Consider the following 25,977-nt stretch of genomic DNA (forward strand, 5'->3'; position numbering starts at 1 on the left):
AACATGCAGTTGTAATTCTTGGGCCTCATGGCCTGTCAGTTGTCCATCTTGTGTATCCACTGTGGCTCACAAAAGAAAAAAGGTATATAAAAGCAGGCATAAGAGCTGACTAATTTGCCTTGAGGGAAGAATTTCCCTTTTCTCTCAAGTGGCCCTCACGGCAAATCAGTGATGCACCCTGTGCAGCTGAGGATTAAATTGATTAAATGTTTTGCTTATAGCATGTCCCCAAACTAGTCATTATCCATGCCCAGAGGACCAATATTTCATCACCAACAGGATTCTGTCTGGAGGATGTAAGTGACAGGTGAAGGGGATCTCTGGCTGGTTTCAGGCATGGAGACTGGGTATGCCTTAAACTTACTGAAACCTTTTATTTAATCCTTCCTCGTTGGGGCCCTCAAGTTATCATGACATGTAGTCCTGAGGCAATTGGCCTCCAAATCCACTAATTGTAGGATAGTACAACATAGTTCTTGTCATGTGGTCTACCAACTCGCCAAAGGCTGCATTTACAGTTGCTCTTCAAAGACAAGAACATGCAGTTGTCTCATTGTGTTACCGCAATATGGCTTTCAGCAGCTTTGCAAGACGCTGTGTATATGCTTTGATATGTGAGTTAGTAGGTCTATAGGTTGGATAAGTGTATCTGCTGCTGTGTTATGTCCTCATTCTTGAATGATTTACACATGTTGTGAAAATGTCATTGTAACTAGCTCCTCTTCTCATACCCATGATATTGCTTGGAATCTAAGAATCACTGGGTGATACCTAGGGTTAGTCATATGCATATGTTAGAACTATGGAAAATCAGTGAATATCACTTCAGCGGGTCTCCGATGAGTATGTCTTAGTTGGGTATTGCCCATTAGATTTAGTTGCATAATTTTAGAATAAAATTAGGAAAGTTTATATTCAGGACTCATTTTTCTTCCTTGGAATGTTGTTGCAAGCAGCCAATGTTGGTGGGAAGGTAACTCAAGGCCATGAAGGAGAGCAGGGTATGACAGTTCGATCACCTGAACCCTTGAGAATAATTGGTAAAAGGATTGATAACTGCAGTAAATTGAGGTTTTGCACCAGGTATCAAGTTCTGTACTGTATGTGGGAGATTTGAGGGGGGGAAATCAGCCCACATCATAATTCTTTAAGGAAGAAAGTAACCCTTCTCAGTTAGTTTATAACATATTGATTTCACTATAAGGGTTGCAATTGCAGTCTAGAATGCTTCATCTTCACGATACTGCATTTTCTCTCTTCTCTTCCCCCAACCCCAATGTCCCATTTTTTCATACCCTGAAAATGCTCATCAACAATGAGGTTTTTTTGCACCCTTAATTTCCCCCCTAAATATTGTGGACTTCTGTGAGGCTTTATTTTATTTTATTTTATTGTACTGCTGCAAACCTTAGTGTTCCCCTACATATAATGAAAGCTCCCTGCTCCTTTTCAGTGACTTGTTTTTGTTGCAATTCTGTCTTTATTTGTCAGCTGAGTTTGCTGTTAGTTGAAGTAAAAACAAGTTGTTATTCAAATCAATAAAATCTTAATTTGTCTGGACACTGTGGTGGGATGGATAAAGATGAATAAAGTGAAACTGAATCCAGATAAAACAGAGGCCTTGTGGCTGTCCAGGATACAGGCCAGTTGCCTATTTTGGGTGGAGTTGAACTGTGATTCGAAAGGAACAGATGCATAGTCTGGGAGGACTCCTTGATCCTTCATTGTTACTGGAAGCTCAAGTAGCCTTGGTGACTAGGAGCATTTTCAACTACCTTTGGCTATTCCTTGACAGTGGTAACCTCACAATTGGAATATCCCAGTGTAATCTTATGTGGGGGCCACCCTTTAAATTTATTTTGGAAGTGGCAGCTACTGCAGAATGTCCATAATTTCCTTCCATCTGCACAAAACACCAGTGCTTAGATAATGGTACTTGGTTGCCAATAGGCTACTGGGCCAGATTTAAGGTTTTCTTATTGGTATATCAATCCTTAAATCACTTGGGACATGGATTTATGAAGGATCTTTGCTCCCTGCATATCTGCCCATTGATAGCAGTCATCTGTAGGGTCCTCCTTGTGGTGCTGCATGTGTTGGAGGTTTATTTCAGAGAGGCTCAGACTAGGTGTGCCATCTGCTCTGGAAAACACTGGCCATTGAAATTAGGCAGGCTCTTATATTTGTCTGGAACACCATGGTAAGTCAGAATTTGCTCCTCCCCAATCTTTTTTATTTCCATGCTGACCTAAACCAAAGTTTAGCTTTTAGCGTGTCATCTGAACCTGGGCTTATGATAGCTTCTTGCTAACCATGAAGCAAAATGGTTATGAGTTCCTCCTCTCTAGAAGTCTGCATATTTGCATGGTCCCAGTAAGGCATAGTTCGGTTTACCATGTACCAGGCCACTGTATTCATTTTGTAGGGTGCCAAAAATAAAATTTCCAGAAGAATGAATTAACTCACAGGCAGCATTTGATGGTTTTTTCCACAACTGTTTTATCTGTTTTACTTGTTTTTGTTTTATTGTATACTTCTATGGTATTATGGGGATGATTAGTGAGTGTTTATCAATAATAGTTATTATGATAATAGAAAAATGTTTCTCAAAATATTTGCCATAAACAGTCTACATATCCCCATAAGATTTTAAATTATTTTAAGTAATTGAATAGACTTGTATCTCAGGTTCGTTCTTTCTTTCTTTCTGTTCAAATAGATGAATGTGTGTTTTCCTCCAGTATTTCCATTACCAGGTAGAAAGAGGAGGTAACTTTTCACCACTTGCCTTCTATATGCTTTTTAATTATTTGAAATGTTTTGCTCAAGGGAATACTCTCTTCATATGAGATACTGAAGTAGGTATTTGAACAGATGCAAATTGGTTGACTAGCTCTTCATTAAGCAGTTAACTCTCATGAGAGATCTCTCCATAGTTCATTGGATTGGAGCTAGATAGTAAGAAAAATTATTCTGTTGTAGAAATGTAATCCTTACAAAATATATATTGCTCTTAAAAGAATAAATCTGAATGTAGTATGTCAACACTTAAAGGGAATCATTACCTCAGCTCAATAAATTGAACTTCTCAACAGTTGTAAACATAAAGTCTACAGTATTCTGGGAAGTCATCCTGATATAATGTTGATCATGGCTGTTAACAATATATCAATAATGGTTTGTCCAATTGCTGGCAGTTCAGTGAAACACTCCTCTTCCAAAATGGCAGCATGCACTTAAGAAATACCTTTTACAAGATAATGTTCACACGACCTTTTCCGACCATATATGTAAACAACTATTGCAAATTAATCTGATAAATGTTTTTAGTTTTTCCTTTGAAATTACCATTCACCTATACTTACAGAAAGTCTGGGTATAATTCAGCCACCCTTAAAAGTTAAAATGTTAAGAGCAGGCTTGTTAGTCTATAGCTCATTAATTCAGAATTCTATCTCTTCCAAGAAGCTGGCAGTTTTGTGCGATGACACAAATGTGTTAAATGAAATAATCTCTAGACGGTTGTTCCTTGAGGCATTTGTAGCTTTCCCCTTCGTGAAGCAGTTTCATCTTAAAGAGTGTGAAGTGTTATACTACTGTAACAAATTTTTCTAGTCGCAGTACTATTCACTCTTTTGCATAACATAATAATTACTCCTGTTATTTAGGGTAAAAATAACCTTTTTTTTGTAAGATATTGTAACACATCTTAGTAATAGGAAGAGATTCTGTGTTGCAATATAAAAAGTACTATGACTTCTGTTAAAGACTTCACCTGCGATACCTGTCGGCATTCTGAAAGAGTCATGGCTTCAACTAGTGCTGGCCAGTATCTTTACAAATGACTTGAAAGAGAAAATGGATATACTCTACAAACTGATGTATGACCCATTTGGGAACATAATATGTCTATAGAGAATGACCCATATAACTTAAAATAGAGGTCGGCAATCTTTTTGGGTAGGTCCATCTCTTCCCTCACTTTCTTCCCTCACCTCTCAATTTCCCCTTCCGTACTGTCCACATGAAATTGGGCCAAGGTTTGCAGGTTCCTCACTCCTGACTTAAATGCATTTAAGCCAAACCAATCAGACTGAAAAATCAGCAAAAAACAATAGAAAGCAGTATGCACGGGAAAGAACTAAATTTAAATTATAACATGAAATAAATCCACATAAAGATTTCAGGATTGCAAGAATAGCAGGTTGATCACTAATCAACAGCCGTGGCACAATCTTGTCCATTTTAATGAACATCTTTCAGCTTGTATACCTAGAAATCTGACATAAACCACGTATATGCTAGACCCATATGCATCAGGATTAAAACTGCTGGAACAGGTCTATCTAGTTGGTTTTCGGAATAAGTTACCCTCCATGAGAGAAAGTAGTTTCTGCAGTTCAGAGAGAGGCTGCTGTGATGCTCCCTTTAAAGCATGGTTTTCAACTGATGGGTTGGCATCTACTAGTTGGGCTGCAGTCTGATCCAAGTTGGTTCTCAGCAAGAGCACCACCGTCATGCAAATATATGATAAAAGGGTCACAACTAAGTCTCCAAATGCATGTTTGGGTTAATAGTGGGTCGTGTGTTAAAGATACTTGCTTTCAAGAAACTAAATCTAGACCCAGGGAGTGATAAACAATTATTGTCAAATCTGAATTCTTCCTTAGATGGGCAAAGGTGTTTGAAAAGGTTTCAAACAGTTCCTACTTTAAACAGAGATTGTAAGACAATAACTTAGCATTAATTGAAAATCAATTAATTAATTGAAAAGAATTAATGCTCATTAATGTTTGTTCAGGATGTATTATGCTGTAACCAACTTCATTTGGAAATGTTTGTCTTTCAGGTTATCATGAATAACGTATTTTGGATATATTTAATAATTGCCGAAGATGATCCTCTTTACAGACAAGGCTTTTGAAATCTGGGATTTTATACAGTAAAGGTAAGGGAAAGTTAACATTAAAATGAAGTAACCAGAGTACCTTGAGCTCTTGTTAATATTATAAGTGTAACTAAAAGAGCACACACCTCCTGAAGTAAGTGTCAGTTATCTATCTGCCTGCTTACCTACCTATTTTATTGCATTTATATATGCCCTTTTTCTCCAAGGAGTTCAAAATGCCGTACATGGTTTTCTCCCTCCTCTTTTAACCCCCACAACAACAACAACAACAACCCTCTAAGGTAGGCTAGGCTGAGAGGCAGTGACTGGCCCAGGGTCACCTAGTGAGCTTCATGGCCAAGTGGGGATTTGAACCCTGGTCTCCCAGGTCCTAGCCAGACACACTTCACCACTATGCTTCACTGGCTCTCTACAACTAAATAATCTGAATAATTTTATTTTACAGTGGTGCTTCCTTAACGTTCATATAAATGTTGTCTTGATTGCCTTATAGTATAGATGTTCTGGTTTGCAGTGTGTGGAAAACCATTCTGTTGGTAGAGACAGTGTGTACAAATACACTTTTTTTAAAAAAAAATTGCTTTTCTATTATATCTCATCGCCAACACATACTATGTTACTATCATGCATAAAGTAATAAGAAAGAAATAGTATAGATATAAGAAATGAACAAATGATGATAATAATAATAACAACAACAACAGATCTGTATTCCTCCAAATTATTTAAATCTTATATATTTTAACTTTTACTTCCCTTCCACTCTTTCCATGATTTCCGATCTACTGTCCTTGACTTCATTAAGAAGATTTAATTGCTGGTATTCATGGATGGCATTATGATGCCAAGTTCAGGGCTTGAAGGAAGCTACTTCTATTCCACTTGCAGGTTGTGAGTGGAATGAAGATGGGATTAAACACACTCCTAAATTGTGTGTCAGCAGGCTATATGTGCCAGCATCTTGGGAAAATATGTAACTCATGATTTAAATTAGTATTTCTAGCTCAGTGTGTTCTTTCTGTACAATTATCTATTGAACAAACATATTTTAGATCAAGCTAGACCAGAAATCCAACTTTTTGGATTTGAGTTGTAAGAAGCAGTATTGTGTAAAGCATGTTTTTCTTCTCATAACTTTAAATAGGAATGCACTCTGCATGGGACTGCTCCTAAAGACCGTTTGGAGATGCATTCTGCACTAGTGTCAGAGTTTTGATGGGTTTGATGACTCAAGAGCATATAGCATTGGTACTTAAAAGATTTGTGCTGCCTGCCTATGTGGTGCTGAGACCAATTCAGGCTTTTAGTTTTGATATATAAAACCCTGAATGAATAACTTAGTGCTTAGTTATCTGAAGGATCGCCTCTCCCTGTATTGTCTTGTCTGTGTTTGAGGTTGGCTGGGGACACCCTTCTTGTCATTCTATTGCGTAATTAATTTATCGGGTCTGTGATTCACCAGAGAGTCTTCTCAGCAATGGTGTCCTGCCTGTGGAATACCCACTCCCCTAATGCCACTGACATTTCAACACCTAGTGTAAATCACCTTCTTCCTCCGGGCCTTTTGAATATTTTTGGAAATAGGCCTACTCTGTACAATAGTAGTATGGGGACCAGTCAATTTGGGGGTATTATTAATTGTATATTTTGCTCAATAAGTAAATAAATACATTTTTAAATGACAAAAATGGCAAATACATATGAGAATGGAGCTGGATCCTGGTGTTTTTAGCCCATTATTGAAAGGGCTGAGATGAGTGAAGAAGAAAACAATTGTGAGGATAGGGAAAGTTTTTCATCAACTCCCCATCTCTACCCTGATTTTGTCTCAATCAATATAATAGTTAGAAATGGAAGAGAATAAAGATGGTAATGGTTCTGTTTAAGGGAATATTCTGACAATTTTTTCAGAGATAATTTTCCAGTGAAAGAAAGGAGGAGTTTTGGTTCTCAATCCCATGATGCTGTAAGAAATGAAGAAATTATTTAAGATCAAACTGGGGGAAAGAAATAGTAATTTGGCAGGTTGCTGTTAAGTAAAGATGTAAGGAATAAGTGGGGAGCCAGTTTGGTTGTAAAATAAATGATTTTTGTGCCTGGAGTCCAAAAGTACATAATTTTTTTCCCAGTCATTCAAGATAACATAGAGCTCCACAAAATGTCTGTACATATTTTTTCACTTGTGCTGAAACCATTGTTTTCATACAGAGGGATACACCAATTTCCTACACAATTACATGCTCTCACAAACCTCCATACCTCGAATTCTTGTTGAACAAAATATCTTTGAACATAGATGTCTATTTATCGAAAGCACAACAATGTGATTTCATTAATTTCATTTCACTATTTCTTTGTCCAGCTGCTACTATCCTATTGCTTTCTTCATCCATCTGTTTTGGTGATGTTGAGGTGTTCTTTTTTCCCTAAACTGAAATAATTGTATAAACTTCTTCCTTGGCACTGCCATCCTTTCTGAAGTGTATATTTTAAGCTAGCCCACTTATTGTGCACCACAACTTTTTCTTGAGCTTTGGGCATTTTAGCAGAACAAATGTACAAAACCTTGATGTGCATCAAGTTATTGGTAACCTCTTTAGGGAATGCTTTATCATATGGGGAACAAATCTATCTTGTTAAGAACCTTTTAAACCATGTAAGTATTGTGATGAAGTATATTTGATCTATTATTCTGATTTTAAACTTTCATTTTTGGTGGATAATGTTTGAATAATATGTGTTTAAAAAAAGTTACTGATGTCAAGGGTCTTGGTTTTGCCCAGTATTACTTCAGTAAGCAAAAGAAATCAATAAGTAGTTTGGCAGCAAAGTTAAGGGCTGTTCTCATTCACTTGGAAATAAATATCATTCTCAGTCTAATTTCATTGCACCAAGAATATTGCTTAATTTTCAGTTTCAGACTTCATAAAGATGGAGTCCTTTATGATTTAAAAAGAAAATAAAAAATATTAATGCAGCTTTTGTAGTTTTATAAATGACCAGCTGATATTTTTTTTTCAAAAGTGCTGACTAGCCAGTACCTCACCGTAATAAACATTCGTTGAAGAATGAAATACCTTGAACAGAACTCTCTTGTCCAAAGGGAGACATTTCCCCATATCTATTGATATGTTAAGCAAGGTACACTGGAATATAGGGAATGAGGTATTCAAATAATAAAGTTTACAACTGAAAAATTCAAGGCCTTAAAAGGAGAATAGAAGTACATTCAGTTTAAAGGCATAAGACTTGCTGAGTGAGACTCCAATGCCTATCTAATCCAGCATTCTCTTTCCCAAAATGTCTAACAAGATGTCTGTGGGGAAGCCTCAAAGCAGGACGTGAGGGGCATGTTGTTCCCCAGCAACTGGCATTCAGAAATGTGCCGCCAATGTGTGGCCATCATGGCCAGTAATCATTGATGAATTTGTCTAATACCTTCTTAAATCCACTTAAGCTGGTGGCCATCACCAAATTGCATGTAAATGAATTCTAGTGCAGGAATACAAATGATTCTTTAAAAAATAAAAATACAGTGGTACCTCGCAAGACGAATGCCTCGTAAGACGAAAAACTCGCAAGACGAAAGAGTTTTTCGTTTTTTTAGTTGCTTCGCAAGACGGATTTCCCTATGGGCTTGCTTCGCAAGACGAAAGTGTCTTGCAAGTTTGTTTCCTTTGTCTTGCAAGTTTGTTTCCTTTTTCTTAAAACCGTGCATTCAGGGGGTGCAGTTGCGACTTGACTTCGAGGAGCAACTCATAGCACGCGGTGTGGTAGCCTTTTTTGAGGTTTTTGAAGACTTTGGTGATTTTTGAAGCTTTTCCAAAATCCGTGCTTCGCAAGACGAAAAAATCGCAAGACGAAAAAACTCGCAGAACGAATTAATTTCGTCTTGCGAGGTACCACTGTAGAAGGGTAGTTCAGGTTGTCATTTCATAGGCAGAATCTGAGTCAGTTATTCAAGACTCATTCTTGTTCTACTTATTTCCATCTGTTTTAGTTAGGCCCAAATGAGAAATATCCATTGGTCAGAGCACAGGAATAAAAGGGCAACACTTTAGAGCTGGATTTATGTCCATCTGGCTGGCAAAAGCCAACCAGGACAGCACAGATTTAGGAGACTGCTCTGGAGCAATTTCCATCAGAAAGGTCACAGAAGTGACTGTTTCTTTGGTTGGAATCTTCCCTGTAGAATTCCACAGGATATCGGATTGATCTTTTCCTTTTCAGTAAGTACACGAGGTCACCAGGTGAAGATTGGCAGAAGTTTGGGATTTGATGACCAACACCCTACAATGCCAGTGCTTGTCCAGATACTCATCTCAATGAGGAAAAAATAACTTGCTTTTGTAAGTGATACCCAGTCATGAATATTTGCTGAGGAAGTATTTTGGAAGAATAAAAGCGCTGTAGGTTTACTTTCCTATCATGATACTTTAAACACGATTTAGATGTTATAAGAAGCTGAGCACAACATGGAGCTCCAGAGGTGCAGTTAACTAATCAAATGCCTGGCAAGCATAGTGGCAACAAATGTTAGCTACTCTGTTGAGATGTGTGAGTAGTTGTTTGAGAACCCTAAATCACAAAAGCACAGGACTGTTTATATAATACTATCCAAGCTGCTATATTGTGACTTATGAACTAAGACTTGGAATGCTCTTCTTACGAAGGGAAATGTGACTGATTTTGGTTCGGAAATATCACAAAGTTACATTTATAATGGCTTTTGGGTGGGGCACTTACCTTGCATTTTTGCATAATGGCCTGGAAAAGGGATACCCAAAGAGAAAATCTGTGGATCAACTGCAGATAGGAGGGGAGCCCCCCTTCTGTGAATCCTACCACTTTTAGAAGTACATATGATGGAAATAAGGGAAATGGTTGTCACACCCAAGATGTATAATTCTCTGCCCCTAGAGCTGCAATCTGCTTCCTCTTTGTTAACCTTCTACTACGTTTTGAATACCTTTATGGTCTAATTGTAACACTTAAAAACACACATACTTGATCCTTCTATACTTTTGTGCTTTTCTGAAATTTGCAACTGTGTTTTGTGTTTTCATTTTCAGATGTTGGTTTTTTTACTCTATTCTGTTGGCTTCCTTGAGCATTTTACTATCAGGTGGAATAGCACTTGCATATCTTGATTTCTTCATATGGGAGTGAAATTCTCTCTAACGAGATTGTGCAAGCAGACAAATATTTCAGTGATTTTCAGACTGTGGAGCAGGCTTCCCTGGAGATTTTTGGTGGAAAATTTCAGGAGGTAGAGAGAGAGGATCCAGTAATAAAAACATCTATATGAGGGGTAGCAATGTTAGTCTTCAAGGACCACAAGACTGAATTACAGAGAAATCTATTTTTGTGCTGTTTATGATGAAAGATCATCTCTCTTGTAGATTCTAATCAAGTATTCTAAAATGTAAATGCTCATTTCTGATCTAACCAGAAATTTGATCTAAAGCTCATTGATTGTTAGCATTTGGACAGGAGTTTGGTAATACAAGTCCAGATTACTTAGAAAGCAGTCAGATTGTCACTGTATTTAAAAGATACTTTGTAAAATGAACATGCAATAAACTTTATAGCAAATGTTACATCCCTGTGATTAAACACATCCATGCCATGACTAAAAGTCATATTGTTATTTGCTACTGTATACAGTCACATAGTTAAGCAGCTACATTGGTTGAATAAATTTAATTAGATAATATTATACTTGCCCAAGCCATGTAAACATTCCTGTTGCTAAACACAGAATATCAGCAGTTGAGTTTATGGAGAGAGAGATATTTATAATTTTGGACTAGTCTTACAAGTTTGTTGGACTGCTCCTTCAACTTGCTAAGTGGTAGTAGTAGTGTTAGAAAAGCTGTGCTCTTACAAAATCTGTGAATTGGATATTGGTACTATCTTCCTGGAGGGTACTTATTGCATCAGCTGAGACTTTTATTATGAAAACTTAACAAATACTGACCTAGAGTAGCCAAGCTAATTTGAAAGTGCTGATTTTGATAATGTTCTGCCCGTTTGCACTCATAATGCACTCATAATAATTTGTTCTAGAAACTCAAGTATTCAGTGTATTGATTTTAATGTCACAAACTCATCAGTTTTAGAAACATAATATATCTGCATGTATTTCAACCAATAATAGGTTGAGAAGAGAGAGGAAAGGGTATGGAAAATCTTGAGGTGTGGCATGGCAACACAGTTTCAGCAGCTAGTATGTTTCAGGACCATAGGAGATATGTTGAAACACAGTACAGTGGTGCCCCGCAAGACGGAAAACCCGCTAGACGAAAGGGTTTTCCGTTTTGGAGGCGCTTCGCAAAACGAATTTCCCTATGGGCTTGCTTCACAAGACGAAAATGTCTTGTGAGTTCCTGCGGGGTTTTTTCCCTCCCCCCCCTTTTCCTAAGCCCTAAGCCGCTTATCAGCTGATCCGCTGATAAGCCGCTTATCAGCTGATCCGCTAAAAGCCGCTAAACCGCTAATAGCGTTAATCCGCTAAGCTGTCAATGGGCTTGCTTTGCAAGATGAAAAAACCGCTATACGAAGAGCCTCACGGAACGGATTAATTTCGTCTCGCGAGGCACCACTGTAAATTGTGACTGTGGACTGGATCAATTCCATGCCCTTCCTTCTATATAGCTAGGTAAATTGTACTACCAAAATGTTCTTGATGAGATTAAGGAGAAATTTACATAAGTTCTCATCATGTTATATCTACCTCCTGATTAAAATGAATGCTGTGCGGTGATGTCAGTGTAATTTTTTGGCTGCTTCAAGCTCCATCTTTTAAATTTTGGGCATGGGGTGGAGTTCATGCATTGCAGGGCAAGGTTTGTGGGAAGTAGTCAACTGTAAGCATTTCCTTAAGGTATCCTCAAATTTATGTTTCACAAGGTGAGACATAGATGAGAGGAATGATAAGAAGGTATGCAGAATCAGAACCACTATGGTTGTGAGAGAAGTGGTTTTATTTAATGTTGGCAATTGCTTTTCCACTTTTCTTGACTGGATACTTTAAAGGTAAAGGTAAAGGGACCCCTGACCATTAGGTCCAGTCATGGACAACTCTGGGGTTGCGGTGCTCAGCTCACTTTGTTGGCCAAGGGAGCCGGCGTACAGCTTCCAGGTCATGTGGCCAGCATGACTAAGCCGCTTCTGGCGAACCAGAGCAGCACACGGAAACGCCATTTACCTTCCCGCCGGAGTGGTACCTATTTATCTACTTGCACTTCGACGTGCTTTCGAACTGCTAGGTTGGCAGCAACAGGAGCTCACCGCGTCACAGGGATTCGAACCACCAACCTTCTGATCGGCAAGCCCTAGGCTCTGTGGTTTAACCCACAGCGCCACCCGCGTCCCTTTACTGGATACTTTAGACCCCAGCAAATACAAACTCTTTCTCGTCCCACATCTTATTTCTTTATGAAATAAAGAGGGATTTCTTCCACTAGACTTAAACATCATGTGTTCCCAGAATATTAAGAATGTGATTCATCCCAGTGTGGGTGCAGCGGTGAGTGTGCAGGTAGATTTGGGAGTGGGATGCATGTTACCCGAACTTGTGTCAAGGTAGCAGGTAGGTTGAATAAGGAAGGATACAAGAAGAAGTACTTAAGCCTTCCATCCATAGTCACAGCACACTGCAATGCACTTGAAGGGGAAGGAAGGAAGCACCTTCTTTATAAGAGAATACATTTCTGCAGCCACAGATCACGCCTACAACTACAAAGTTTGATGACCCAGTAAATTCATATTTGTAGTAGACCCTTTGAAATAATCAGACTTAGATTTAATTATTTGAATAGATATTCTCTGAGCATGAATAGCACTGGATATCGTTCAAAGAATGTTAACAATTGTGTACTCTGGGAGCTTTCACTTGGGAGCTGAGTCCTCAGTGTTTTAGTGCACTTCCTCAGATAGTATGTTTCTGGCATCATTGTATCTTAGAGCATTTAAATTTCTTTCTGAAGGCCAGTTGCCTTACATGCTTTCATTCTCTAATTTGCAATGGTTAAGTTGGCATAGCTTCTTGTACTACTGCTTTTTTTTAATGCATATATATTGTTTCCAGTATGCTGTGCTAGTATTTAGAAACTGGCACCATCCTAAGATGCAAGTGATATTTTTTACACGTAGTATGTGTGACCTTGTTTAAAAGTTCTATCTTGAATCCAGAAGCTTTAAAATACTGTAATATTTTAAGAAGTGGGTCACTGCCCTTGTGTAGTCTTGAAAGAATTCTTCGTTTGAATCTTATTTACAAAGCAATCTTGTAATATTCCATTTGACAAAAGGGAGAATATATTTAACATTCAACAATTATGACTCTGATTGGTCTGCAAAAGCTGGTTCTTTCCTTTACATTTTATTTATTATGTCACCTTCCCAAGGCTCAAAGTGGCATACTATCAGTGTATGAAATAAATTAAATACAAACAGCATTAAATGAAACACAGAGATCAGCCCTGTGGGATTAAAACTGGAGTAAATGCAGACCATTATTTCTGCTAAATTAGTTATCCATATTTTGTGTAGACTTCCATAAGGGCAGCCATGTTAGTCTATTTTAGTAAAAACAATGTGTTTTGTGCCACCTTGAAGACTAAACTTATTATGGCATAAGCTTTAGAGCAGGCGTGGCCAAACTTGGCCCTTCAACTGTTTTGGGACTACAATTCCCATCATCCCTGACCACTGGTCCTGTTAGCTAGGGATGATGGGAGTTGTAGTCCCAAAACAGCTGGAGGGCCAAGTTTGGCCATGCCTGCTTTAGAGGATTCCATAGTTGTCATTGTAGGGAAACCTAAATGCTTGCTTGGTGTTTCTTCTGGATATGTTTTTGCCTTTTAACTAAATGGTGCTTATTTTACTACACATTCATTATGTGTAGGTCTTGTCATCTGGACAGCCCAGGACCTCCATACACACTGCCCAGGCTTGCACCCGGGGAGGTCACTTTGGTGCTGCTAACGCAGCGGTTTGACTTCAATCCTGGAGGTGCTCTCCATTGTCTCTCAAGGCAGATGTATGCCAACAACAAAAATGGAACCTCCCTTAGGTAAAGGTAAAGGGACCCCTGACCATTAGGTCCAGTAGTGACCGACTCTGGGGTTGCAGCACTCATCTCGCTTTACTGGCTGAGGGAGCCGGCGTACAGCTTCCGGGTCATGTGGCCAGCATAACTAAGCCGCTTCTGGCAAACCAGAGCAGCGCATGGAAATGCTGTTTGCCTTCCCGCCGGAGCGGTACCTATTTATCTACTCGCACTTTGATGTGCTTTCGAACTGCTAGGTTGGCAGGAGCAGGGACCGAGCAACGAGAGCGCACCCCGTCGCAGGGATTCGAGCTGCCGACCTTCTGATCGGCAAGACCTAGGCTCTGTGGTTTAACCCACAGTGCCACCCGCGTCCCTGGAACCTCCCTTAGTCACCATTAAAAAAAAATCACCTAAGAAATAAAACTACAGTACTATCTGTCAGAATAACAGTTTGTGATTTACCACAAGAGGTAACATTGCTGTTGCTCTCTCTCTCAGTGTGTGTGTGTGTGTACACACACACACACACACACAAAGAGAGAGAGAGAGAGAGAGAGAGAGAGAGAGAGAGAGAGAGAGACATATAATGTATATTGAATTCACTAGCACTACTTCACTTTGGGTATAGAAATATGATGGCTAGAGAGATGTATGCAAAAAAAGGAGCTAAAAATAAATGGTAGCTTTCATGTTTGCTTTATGTCCTAAATCATACAAGAAATCCTTTTCAGTTGCAATATACTTCTGTGAGACTCATAATTTAAAAGCCTTTAATTTTCTTAAGTAGAGAGTCCAAACATCAGTTACTAATTCTTTGAGAGAAATGGAGATGGTGTTATAGTGTTAATATGCAATATACAGACAAATGCTTGCCATGGCAACCAACAGTTCGTAGGGGTGAGTGCGAAGTCATAGGGAGTTTACAAGTGCTTTCTCTTTTTCCAGTATAGGTGGCATATATGAATAATTTTCTACTATTTTGTGCTGTTGTATTGACTTGCTTGTCAATAGATTATTTTAATTCTGTTTTTAAACTGAGTAAGAATTGCAAGTATGCCATTTTTAGAAAAATAAAATATACCTTCCTTGTCAATTCAAGGATTCATTTAGAAAACAAATGTCTGCTTTCCGTCATAAAACACATTATTAAAGCCTGTCACTTCCTTATAAGATGTTTTAATGGCATTCACTTTATTGACTAAATTGAAGTCCTCTGATTGTTTATACATGCACATTTTTTAAAAAACCAACAACAACATTTCCTTCCACCCTGCTTTATTATTATATCGAAGCAAAAGGCAATAATGTTGCCTGTAGACTGCCTCTCCTACATTTTAAAGCAGTGTGCTAGTAATTCCTTTGTACACTTCACTCTTTGAATAACTTAATTTCAGTTTAATGCATTTTAAAAATAATGCTTTCTGATACTGTGTTTTCTTAAGCTCACAGAAGCTTTAGTTACAGGAGTAATTTTCATTTGTTATGGCATTTAAGTGGGACAGGGCACATATCTTTATCAAGAATTATTGAATCGATTTGCAACTGAGAATAGTTTATCCAGTTTTTTGTTCTTGTAGCAACTATAAATGTTTTCATCCATACTCTCAGGTATCATGTATGATGTCAATAGGAATAATGTGGTTCCAGAAGCCTAATAATAACAAGACTTGTCTCATAGTACTCAGAGAATCAATAGCCAGATGGTACTGGGATTCAGCTACCCACTCAGGGGTCATGTTTATTTTCTCTCTGTATCAATAATCTACATATCAGTACTTGAGGTTTTGTTCTGAGAAAATAGGAGGTACCTTCATGGTAATGCAGATAATGTTGCTTTCCTGTGCTGAGGGCTATAGAAATATATATATTCTACCCATTCAGAATTTTCAGAGATCTTTATCAAGCATCTAGCTTTAAATTCATTGTAAAGCCAATTTGAATCGTTGGCCTGTCCAATTGGTTCTCATTTGAATTGTATTTGTACAGTGGATTGTAGAAGTGCTGTGAAAATACTTTCAGCATCTGCCTTTCATTTTGCCACATCTTTTAAGACAAATTAATGAGACTCTGTTTAGGTGAAGGGTAGGACCAGTGACAGCAATGGCTACAGTTTTTTGTTCATGGGTGGTCTTTCAACTTTAAGACTCCTGTGTTAGTAAAGGGAATTGGACAGGTGCAACTTTCTATCCCTTTGCAGCTGCTCCTTCTGAAGTCCTCTTCTAAATAGGTATTAAAGGTATAGGAACTCTAGTTTTGAAAGGTTTTTCCATTCCTGATCTAACTTATTAAAGGTAGACACCTGACATTGCTGCTCCATGTCTGGTTCATGCATAGAGGACACTTGAATTTGTTCAAGCAAGTATAGATTATCTGTTTGATTCATGATGCTAAGATGTGTTCATTGCTTTTGTGTAACGTAAGTAATGTCACTATGTCATTAACTCCACTATGTCTTGGCCCATGTGTATAGTCAAATAATCTATTTGTAGCCACCATCACTTGCGTCCCTGTGCATTGAATGTAGCAGGCTGTGGCTTGCAGCAGGTTATACAATGATCAGGAAAATAGTTCTTAAGGTGCTACAGGACCTTTTCATTGTTACACTATGGAGACCACTTGCAACCTTTCTTTGGAGCAAATTGGAAGAATTGTTGAGCTTTTTGGGGGGCAGGGGGAATCTCCCCCCAAAATGAAGTTTTTAAGCTATTTTTAAGGAAATTCAGCAAAAAAATGAGCACTTCCAACATGGGTTGCTATATGCCTGAGTAGACATTATTCTGCCTGAATGCTAATTCCAGTGGTCGAATCCTGGATATGTCTGGGAAATTCCAGACATATGGCAACCCACAGGATTTTATCCTGTGAACTACCCTGAGACCTGCAGGTATAGGGAGGTATATAAATTCAATCAATCAATCAATTCCTCCAGTGTCGTATGAAGAAGGAAAACTTGATAATGTCACACAGCCCTGCTGAATACTGTGCTATCTAGTCCAGCATTTTTTTCTCACAGTGACCACGCAGCTGGCTTTGGGAAGCCTGCAGCAGGACATCAATGCATGAACATTCTTCCCTACAAGATCCCCAGCCTCTAATACTGCCTCTAATGTTGGACGTAATATATAGTCATCATGGCATGTGACCATTGACAGCCTTATCCTCTGAATTCATTTAGTTCCCTTTTAAAGCCATCCAAGTTGGTGGCCGCATTGCTACATCTTGTTAAAACTATGCACAGTGTGAAGAAATACACACATTCAATTTTGGAAAGAGGAGGAGAATGTGTGAGGGCTTTTGTGCCTGTATATTTGATAGCGGGTGGCGCTGTGGATTAAGCTACAGAGATTAGGACTTGCCGATCAGAAGGTTGGCAGTTTGAATCCCAGCGACGGGGTGAGCTCCCGTTGCTCGGTCCCTGCTCCTGCCCACCTAGCAGTTCAAAAGCACGTCAAAGTGCAAGTAGATAAATAGGTACCACTCCGGCGGGAAGGTGAACGACATTTCCGTGCGCTGCTCTGGTTCGCCAGAGGTGGCTTAGTCATGCTGGCCACGTGACCCGGAAGGTGTATGCCAGCTCCCTCAGCCTATAGAGTGAGATGAGTGCGCAACCCTAGAGTCGGTCACAACTGGACCTAATGGTCAGGGGTCCCTTTACCCTTTACCTTTTTTTATCTGATAACACCTATCTCACGGGTGGACTGTGCATTAGATTATGCAAAATCAAACAGCATGTCTCTAAACTAGATAGCTTCGGTTCAAATTGTTTCTTGCATGTTGGAAAGCATTTGAATACATGGAGGGCTCTTTCATTGCCACCAAGTCTCCCACGCACACTGCATCTACTTGCACCACATCATGTTGCATTTTGAAGGGTTTCCTTGAGTCTCAGCAGAGTTTTTTGTGGGGGCCACTGCAGGAAGGAGGAGGTTGGCAAGCCCTATCACAAATGCAGAGCACTGTCCACAGTTCTTAGGATCCAACATCTTGCTTGCATGTTGTGCAGTGACTGTGAAGCCCAGAGTAATGTTTTTGGTGAAAGGTTCACTTTCGAAAATTAAATCCATCATACACTTCCATTTCTATGTATTAAACGTTAGTTTATAGTAAGGTACAATTTGAATTTATATTACTCTACGCTGTAAAATCCCTGCTCTATATGCACATCAAGATTAAGTAAATATTGTGCTGCAGAATAGATTTATTAGGACCTATTTCTACCTCCTATTTTCATTTTTGCCTATATGACCTAGTTTTTGAAAACCTAGGTTGGAATTTGCTGCATTGCTGATGTTTTCCTTTCAATCCATAGAAATTATTTTGTTACTAGTAAATTAGTTCTGCAGCACTGATAAATGCAGCATAACTAAAACAGCATGTCCAAGAATATGAGTAATCATTGCTTTTATTCAAACTATGTATAAAGAATATCTTTTTTTTCTATTTCTATAGCAATCTGTTATGTAGCATAGAATTTCATGACTATGTTGTGCTATGACCACTTGCTTTCTTGTTAATTATTCAAACACATGGTGTATAGATGGACTTATACATAGGGTGTTCACCTATAGCATAGTTATGTATTGAACACTCAAGTGATCTATCAGAAATATATTTACACAGCATTTTCTGATTGTGTACTATTATCAAACAGAATTCTGAGTCCTCCAGAGTTTATATAAACAAAAACATTGAACTTGCTACTTTGTGTTTGACAGCCATTTCCGAACTCTTGACTGACAGTTTTCAGAGTTAAAAATTCTGAATTTCACTGAAAAATACTGTTTTGTTTTCATTTGATTGAATGCGTTTGACCAAAACTTTCATAATCTTACATATTTTATTTTATACAGACAAATATTAGTGACTCTGAAGGAAGATAGGCACCTGTATACATATGAAAGATACATCTAGTTAATTCAGTAAGACCTGAGGGTGTGTGAGAGAATGTTGTTGGAAATGTGATGTGCAGTGAAATCCTATACATGCCTACTCAGAGGTAAGCCCCATTGAGTTCATTGGGACTGAAAAAGGTAAAGGTAAAGGACCCCTGACAGTTGAGTCCAGTCGCGAACAACTCTGGGGTTGTGGTGCTCATCTCGCTTTACTGGCAAGGGAGCCAACGTTTGTCCACAGACAGTTTTTCCGGGTCATGTGGCCAGCATGACTAAGCCGCTTCTGGTGAAACCAGAGCAGTGCACGGAAACACTGTTTACCTTCCCACCAGAGCGGTTCCTATTTATCTACTTGCACTTGACATGCTTTCAAACTGCTAGGCTGGCAGGAGCTGGGACTGAGCAACAGGAGCTCACCTCGTCGTGGGGATTTGAACCGCAGACCTTCCGATCAGCAAGCCCAAGGCTCAGTGGTTTACATCACAGCAGGACTTAGATTTATGTTGGCTATATGTGTGAAGGCTGCTTCTGCATTCATTGCTGGATTAGAGCAATAGGCCTCAAGTTGGACACTTGTGTGATTCTTCATTGGCATATCTGTGTTGTATGGGTGTAGTTTTTACGTACAGTGGTACCTCGGGTTAAGTACTTAATTCGTTCTGGAGGTCCGTTCTTAACCTGAAACTGTTCTTAACCTGAAGCACCACTTTAGCTAATGGGGCCTCCTGCTGCCGCCACGCCACCGGAGCACGATTTCTGTTCCCATCCTGAAGCAAAGTTCTTAACCTGAGGTACTATTTCTGGGTTAGCGGAGTCTGTAATCTGAAGCGTATGTAACCCGAGGTACCACTGTACTTTGGAAACATCCTTTGGATTTATTCTTTTAAACCCTTGGCTATCTTTGTTTTCGAGTTTGGTGAAGCCCAAACTTTTGTGTGTAATTCTGTGATTCCCAACTTCCATTTTTGCAGGGATGTGTTTTAAGAACACAGAGGCAGGCTCAAGGGCTTTGAGGCTGTGCCTGTATCTACCCCTCCTTCTTGGCTCCCAGCTACTTTCCCTCACTGTGTCTAAACCAGGAGGGTGCTTGACTCCAGCTACCATCATCCTTGACTATTGGTCATGTTGGATGGAGCTGATGGCAGCTGGAGTCCAATAAAATCTGGAGGGTACGTCTTTGCTAGCTCCTGGTCTAAACCCTAATTCTTGCTATTTGACTGATATCTCAAGGCCAGTTAAACATATGCAAATACCAAATTACTGAGTTCAAAATAAAGCATGCCAAATTCATTTTCAAAATACACAGCCTGAACATGCTGGTTTCCATAATTATTAGTATAATGTGTAATGTATTTAATCTACCATTATGATCAAAGTTCATTGCTTAACATGAAACAACAGATGAGTTGCATATTCTTCGTTAGAAGCTAAATATTGTTCAAAGCCATACAAGGGAATACACATTAAGGGAATGTGTATACATCTTACAGAATTCTGTAAGTAACATAATTTGATTTGCCATAATTTTTGGTTGTGAATCTGCTTATTGCAATCCTATGTGCACGTTTGCACTGAAACACCATAGGGCATGGGTAGGCAAACTAAGGCCCGGGGGCTGGATCCGGCCCAATTGCCTTCTAAATACGGCCCTTGGACAGTTTGCGAATCAGCGTGTTTTTACATGAGTAGAATGTGTCCTTTTAATTAAAAGGCGTCTCCGGGTTATTTGTGGGGCCTACAGACATTCTTTTTTTTAAAAAAAAAATCTGCCCCGCTCCCTCCAATACAGGGTGTAGAATTTGAGTGTTGATGTTTTAAAGTTGTATTTTGTGTTAATATGAACTAAGAGAGGGATTAGTCACCACCTCCTTGGCTATTTCTCCTCCTTGGCTTTTTTCTACCGACCCCTAGATTTAGAGCTTGACTGCCATTATCAGTGTTTCACCTAGTTACATTTTTTAAAAAATTAACATTGCAAAGCACAAAGAATTATCTGAAACAACTCAGTAGGTGAACTATGCTATCCATAAATTTTAAGGCTTGCTCATTTGAGAACTAGTGTGATATGATGGTTAAGTACTGGACAGACTCAAACTATGGTTGTACCTTGGGTTACAGGCGCTTCAGGTTACAGACGCTTCAGGTTACAGACTCCACAAACCCAGAAATAGTACCTCGGGTTAAGAACTTTGCTTCAGGATGAGAACAGAAATTGTGCTCCGGCAGCGCAAGGCCCTATTAGCTAAAGTGGTGCTTCAGGTTAAGAACTGTTTCAGGTTAAGAATGGACCTCCAGAACGAATTAAGTTCTTAACCCAAGGTACCACTGTATACACTTTGCTATACTCTCCCTGGATAGCTTTGAGCCAGTCAACATCCCTCAGCCCAACCTATCTCACAGAGTTGCCAAGAAGACAACATTGGGGGATGTGGACGCATGCTGCCCTGGGGTGTTGGAGGAATAGTTGTTGGTTGTTAGTTCTTCATAAACCATTTCTTTATTAATTCATAAAGTTCAGCTACGTTATACCTCTGTCTTTACTGTTCCTTAAGTTTGCTTTTCCCAAAGATTCCTAAAGATAACTTGTGGTGCTTTTGTGTAGAAGGAAATCAGATATGGAATGAAGTACTTGCATGCATCCTCTATAGGATGTGAGGGTAAGCAACAACTCCAGTTTTAAAGTAAGTGTACAAAACCACTTGCTTCTTTTGCCATGCTTGCATAAGCCCTTGCTTTGCACGGTCACATCTAGGGAGAAGCTTCTTGTGAAGAACCTAAGCAGGGGGTTGCCAACCTCTTTCGACCTAAGGGCACATTTGGAATCAGAGGCTGCCATCACAAAATGGCTGCCATAGCAGACCTGGTTGGTTGGTTGGTTGGTTGGTTGGCTGGTTCGTCAGTCAGTCTCTCTCTCACTGTCTCAGGAAATATAGACCCAACCCCAGAGAGGGACAGGGACAGAGAGGAAAGCGCGCACGCAGCACTTTATTGCAAAGCACAAACAATTTGTGCTTACTTTTTTCATTTTTTTTAAATTATTCAAGATTTCATGGTTTACAAAAGTATGTGCAATATCTCTATTTTCAAGTTACATTTTCTCCAGGTGAGTTTCATTTGTTGAGATATTAGTGTTACATTAGGAAGGAAAGGGGGAAAGAAGTGGAAGGGGGAATGGTGAGTGGAGTGGAGTGGGGTTGGGTGTGCTTATTTTTTTCTGTCTTATCTTTTTGAACATATTTTCAGGGTGCTTAGCCCCCTTCCTGCTAGGCTCTTCCTGCTAAGAGTCAGCCTGGAAAACTTTATAAGAAAGTAGGAAAGAGTGATAACCTTCCTTCCCCCTCCCCCTGCGTTTGCTTCCCTCCCCACTTCCAAAGTGGATAAGGGTAGAGGCAAAGCCAGAGGTTTCATGGCCACCCATCATCTTGGGTGCAATTGTGCCTACAAACACCACGTAATTATGTGGTTAAAGGGTATACTTCTAAACACAGCAACACTGAGCTGCTCAGTAAAAAGGAAATCAGTGCATAGAAGATACCTTTGCATTTCCTCATAATCTCTTGCATAAAACAATTTTAAACTCAATTTGGTGAGCCACCGATAATACCATTATCATGGATAATGAAAGCATCTATTCCTTGTCAGCTATGTCATTTTTAGGATTGAAAAGGACAGTAGCTGGAGAACAGTTTGTTGGAAAAAATGCTCCCCAAGTGCCTGATGAACCCAGCATTTAATCACTCGATAAAAATACTGCAGTGTGATATGTAATGTGATATTTTTAAAAGTGATTTAATGGCTGTTGTCACAAGAAGTTCTTTTGTGCAGTTAAAAAGCACTAAGGATGAAATAATTTCTCAGAAAATAGGAAGGTGTTTTTCCTTATCTAAGTTTGAGTAATGAACCAAGTTGGTGGTAATACAAATGTGTTAACGTTATGTATTATTCTCTTGTATGGAGTTCTTTATGTCCTAAGGGCAGTGTTATATGAAAGTGGGGGGAGGGAATGCAACAGCAAGTTTGAACTCCTTTTTCATAAATATAAATTAAGTTCATAGACCAGGTCATTGGAGTATTTTTTGTTTTGTTACTCTTTGCTAACATAAAATCAAAAATACAAATAAATAATAATATAATCTTCTCTGACAACGAATGGAAATAAAATATATACATCTATAGACATGGAAAATAATAAATCATTTTGAGGTCCCTTGAGACCCTAGCTCTGTAGTTCTTTCAGTTTCCCATTTCATGCAGCTGAGGTAAAAATGACCCCAACATTTTCAGCAGTTAGTGGCAGGGGAGCATGGACCACCACATAGCAGTTGGCTTTTTAAAAAAAAAAACTGAGGAATGAACATAGTGAAAACCAAGTTTTACCAAATTTTTCCACATCTTTTGATCAGTTAGTCGCCATTATCCAAGTGAGCTTGACCATGGTTACAGTGCACTCTCACGGGTCTTGTATCATTAAGTTGTATAATCTGGTTGTTTATTTCACACTTGATTGCCTAGGATGTGAAAAATCTGTCTTGAGGGTATCAGCCTTCCTTATTGCTACATATTTGTGTCATAGATAAGACCATATGGTTTCTATGCTTTCATTGCCTCCCCTGCTTTTGCCCACACTCACCACTGACTGTGGCACCTAAAATATTGACAGAATGCAACCCTCTGGCAAAGAATGGTTCCCCATCCTTTCTCCAGCAATTGTCTAGATTAATAATTATCAAGGTGTTCCTTCTTTTGTAGTATATAGCTGCACATGATTCTGATTTACTCATATGACAGTCACTGTTCTTGCTTGGGATCATTTGCTTTCAACTCGTATCTTTCCCACCTCAGTAATTAAACATAAAATCAAATGGATTCACGTAGATTACGTATTGCATCTGTAAAAGATTTGGGCTTCGCTTAACTGTTTCAATCTAATCCATAATCATTGGGGCTGGGTGAGAGTTCAGTCTCAGGCAGAACACAGTGGTACCTTGGGTTAGGAACTTAATTCGTTCTGGAGGTCCGTTTTTAACCTGAAACTGTTCTTAACCTGAGGTACCACTTTAGCTAATGGGGCCTCCCACTGCCGCCACACAATTTCTATTCCCATCCTGAAGCAAAGTTCTTAACCCGAGGTACTATTTCAGGGTTAGCAGAGTCTGTAACCTGAAGCATCTGTAACCTGAAGTGTCTGTAACCCCGAGGTACCACTGTACATTGTAGTAGAAAGCACAGGGCATGAGGTATGCTATGATGTTATACGGGAGACAATTGAAGGGCATGGCTGTGCGAATGTGGCCTTGCATATACTGCCAAGGAAGTCCCACTGTAATCCTGTAGTAAACATTTTAATGATAGGTTGTAAGATGGCATGAATTCACAATAGTATAGAGCATCAACCAGGCTCTAAACAGTTAATTTAGTGCTAATATATTGCCAATTATGCAAGAAGTGCTCTTTCATTGCAGACTTTTCATGAAATAGTTGATTATTTTGCTGAATGTTTCAGTAAACAACTTTAAGAACAGCACTTCAGGAAAACATTCTGTGTCTAAAAATAGCTTCAGCACAAAAGCATAATTTGCAGGTTTAATTTGCTATCCCACTATATTTTTGACATTTTCTTGCACAGAGGCTTGATCTGAATGACTTATTATTTCTCTGCACTATTAATGCTCCAGTTGCAAGGCAAGACAATTTAAAGTAATTTTATACTATTTAATTCCTTTCTCTCTTCTTGCATGGCTACAGTTTTTTAAAAAATTGTTCTTTATAGTGTATATTTCAAAACTGAGATATGGGTATGAAGAATGTAAAAAAGATATTGGTGTTAAGTGTAGCTGATCAGATTCAGCGACTGTATATCCAGTTGCCTGGTTTTTTTAAAAAAACATGTAAGTAAAGAGGACTCATGTTTGTTTCTAGGGTATGGGGTTGAAGAGAAGAGAGTCCATGTTCTGGTTTAATGAAAACCTGTAATGGTTGAAATCAAATTGGTTTTTTTTTAAATTTGATCTCTAGTTCTTGCCTCATATTAAGGTACTTATAAAATATGTAGCTAAGTGGATCCATGCCATTTTTGGTAAATACAGGTAACTCCCCATTTGTGTGCTTTCAGCACATGCATGACTGCATGGCCCCCGTGAGGCCGAACCAGTTGTGCTGTCCTAAAACCGCCTCTAATTCTGTTCCTCTCCTATTCAGTTTTTCTCCCACCACCCAACAGTATGTCATGTCCGCTGAAGTTTGCATGTGTGAGGTAGGGGCTTTCTTTTTTGGGGGGAGAGGAGACAGTTGTGCCCTATTCCAGCTGCTTAAATATTTTATCTCTTTTTCATCCCTGGGAACACTGACTTCTATGGGAGAGGATGAAACCTCTCAAGGAAGCTTGATCTTTAACTTCTTTTCTGCAGATTTTTTGTACTAGTATGCGCCTCAGGATTATCCCAAGCATGCCAGTCTCTCTCTTTCTCTTTTGTATGATTAGTATGGTTTTGACTAAAGTGCTAAAAGACTCAAATCAGTACTAGTATATAGTACAGGCATCCCCAACCTTCGGCCCTCCAGATGTTTTGGACTACAATTCCCATCATCCCTGACCACTGGTTCTGTTAGCTAGGGATCATGAGAGTTGTAAGCCAAAACATCTGGAGGGCCGAAGGTTGGGGATGCCTGATATAGTATATAGACAAGCAGAGCTGTGCGACAAAATGTTGCCATTTGTTTGTGTTATGTTTGTGTTATCTGAACTGTGGGCTGAGACAGTTGAAGAATAAATGCTGGCATCAAGTATAGTTCCTGCTCTCTTTGAGGCCTTACTTCAAGTAGTTGTTGGTTCTGAACATTTAAAAATGTGATCATTCTGCATGCATGTCAGTGGTGCATGAAGCTTCCAGATAAAACTGAGTGCTTGATCTGCCTGGGAGTAGCCCCACCTCTTGTCTGAAATATAACACTGCCCTGACTACATTGTAAGGCAGCTGAAAACATAGCCCACCAACCTACAATAGTGGGAAACAGAGAACTACACTGTAGGCTTGTTGTACACTACTCTCTCAGCTTCGGCACAACCTGAAATTCAGCAAAAGGGATATAATAACTCTGGACAACCCAGCAGCTTTGTT

The 25,977-nt window shown here is 39.2% G+C and overlaps 1 protein-coding gene across 4 annotated transcripts in view; it reads left to right on the forward strand.

Annotated features, from left to right (window-relative positions):
• Positions 1 to 25,977, forward strand: part of MBD5 (methyl-CpG binding domain protein 5) — a 105,697-nt gene that overhangs the window by 32,640 nt on the left and 47,080 nt on the right. For all 4 annotated transcript variants that reach the window (XM_081870507.1, XM_081870505.1, XM_081870508.1 and 1 more), the window contains exon 2: positions 4,850 to 4,948. The gene's annotated coding sequence lies outside the window, so the exon portion shown is untranslated. The remainder of the gene's footprint in view (positions 1 to 4,849; positions 4,949 to 25,977) is intronic.

The sequence above is a fragment of the Podarcis erhardii genome (assembly GCF_964252035.2).
Source record: "Podarcis erhardii genome assembly, chromosome: 1".
Classification (NCBI taxonomy): Eukaryota; Metazoa; Chordata; class Lepidosauria; order Squamata; family Lacertidae; genus Podarcis; species Podarcis erhardii.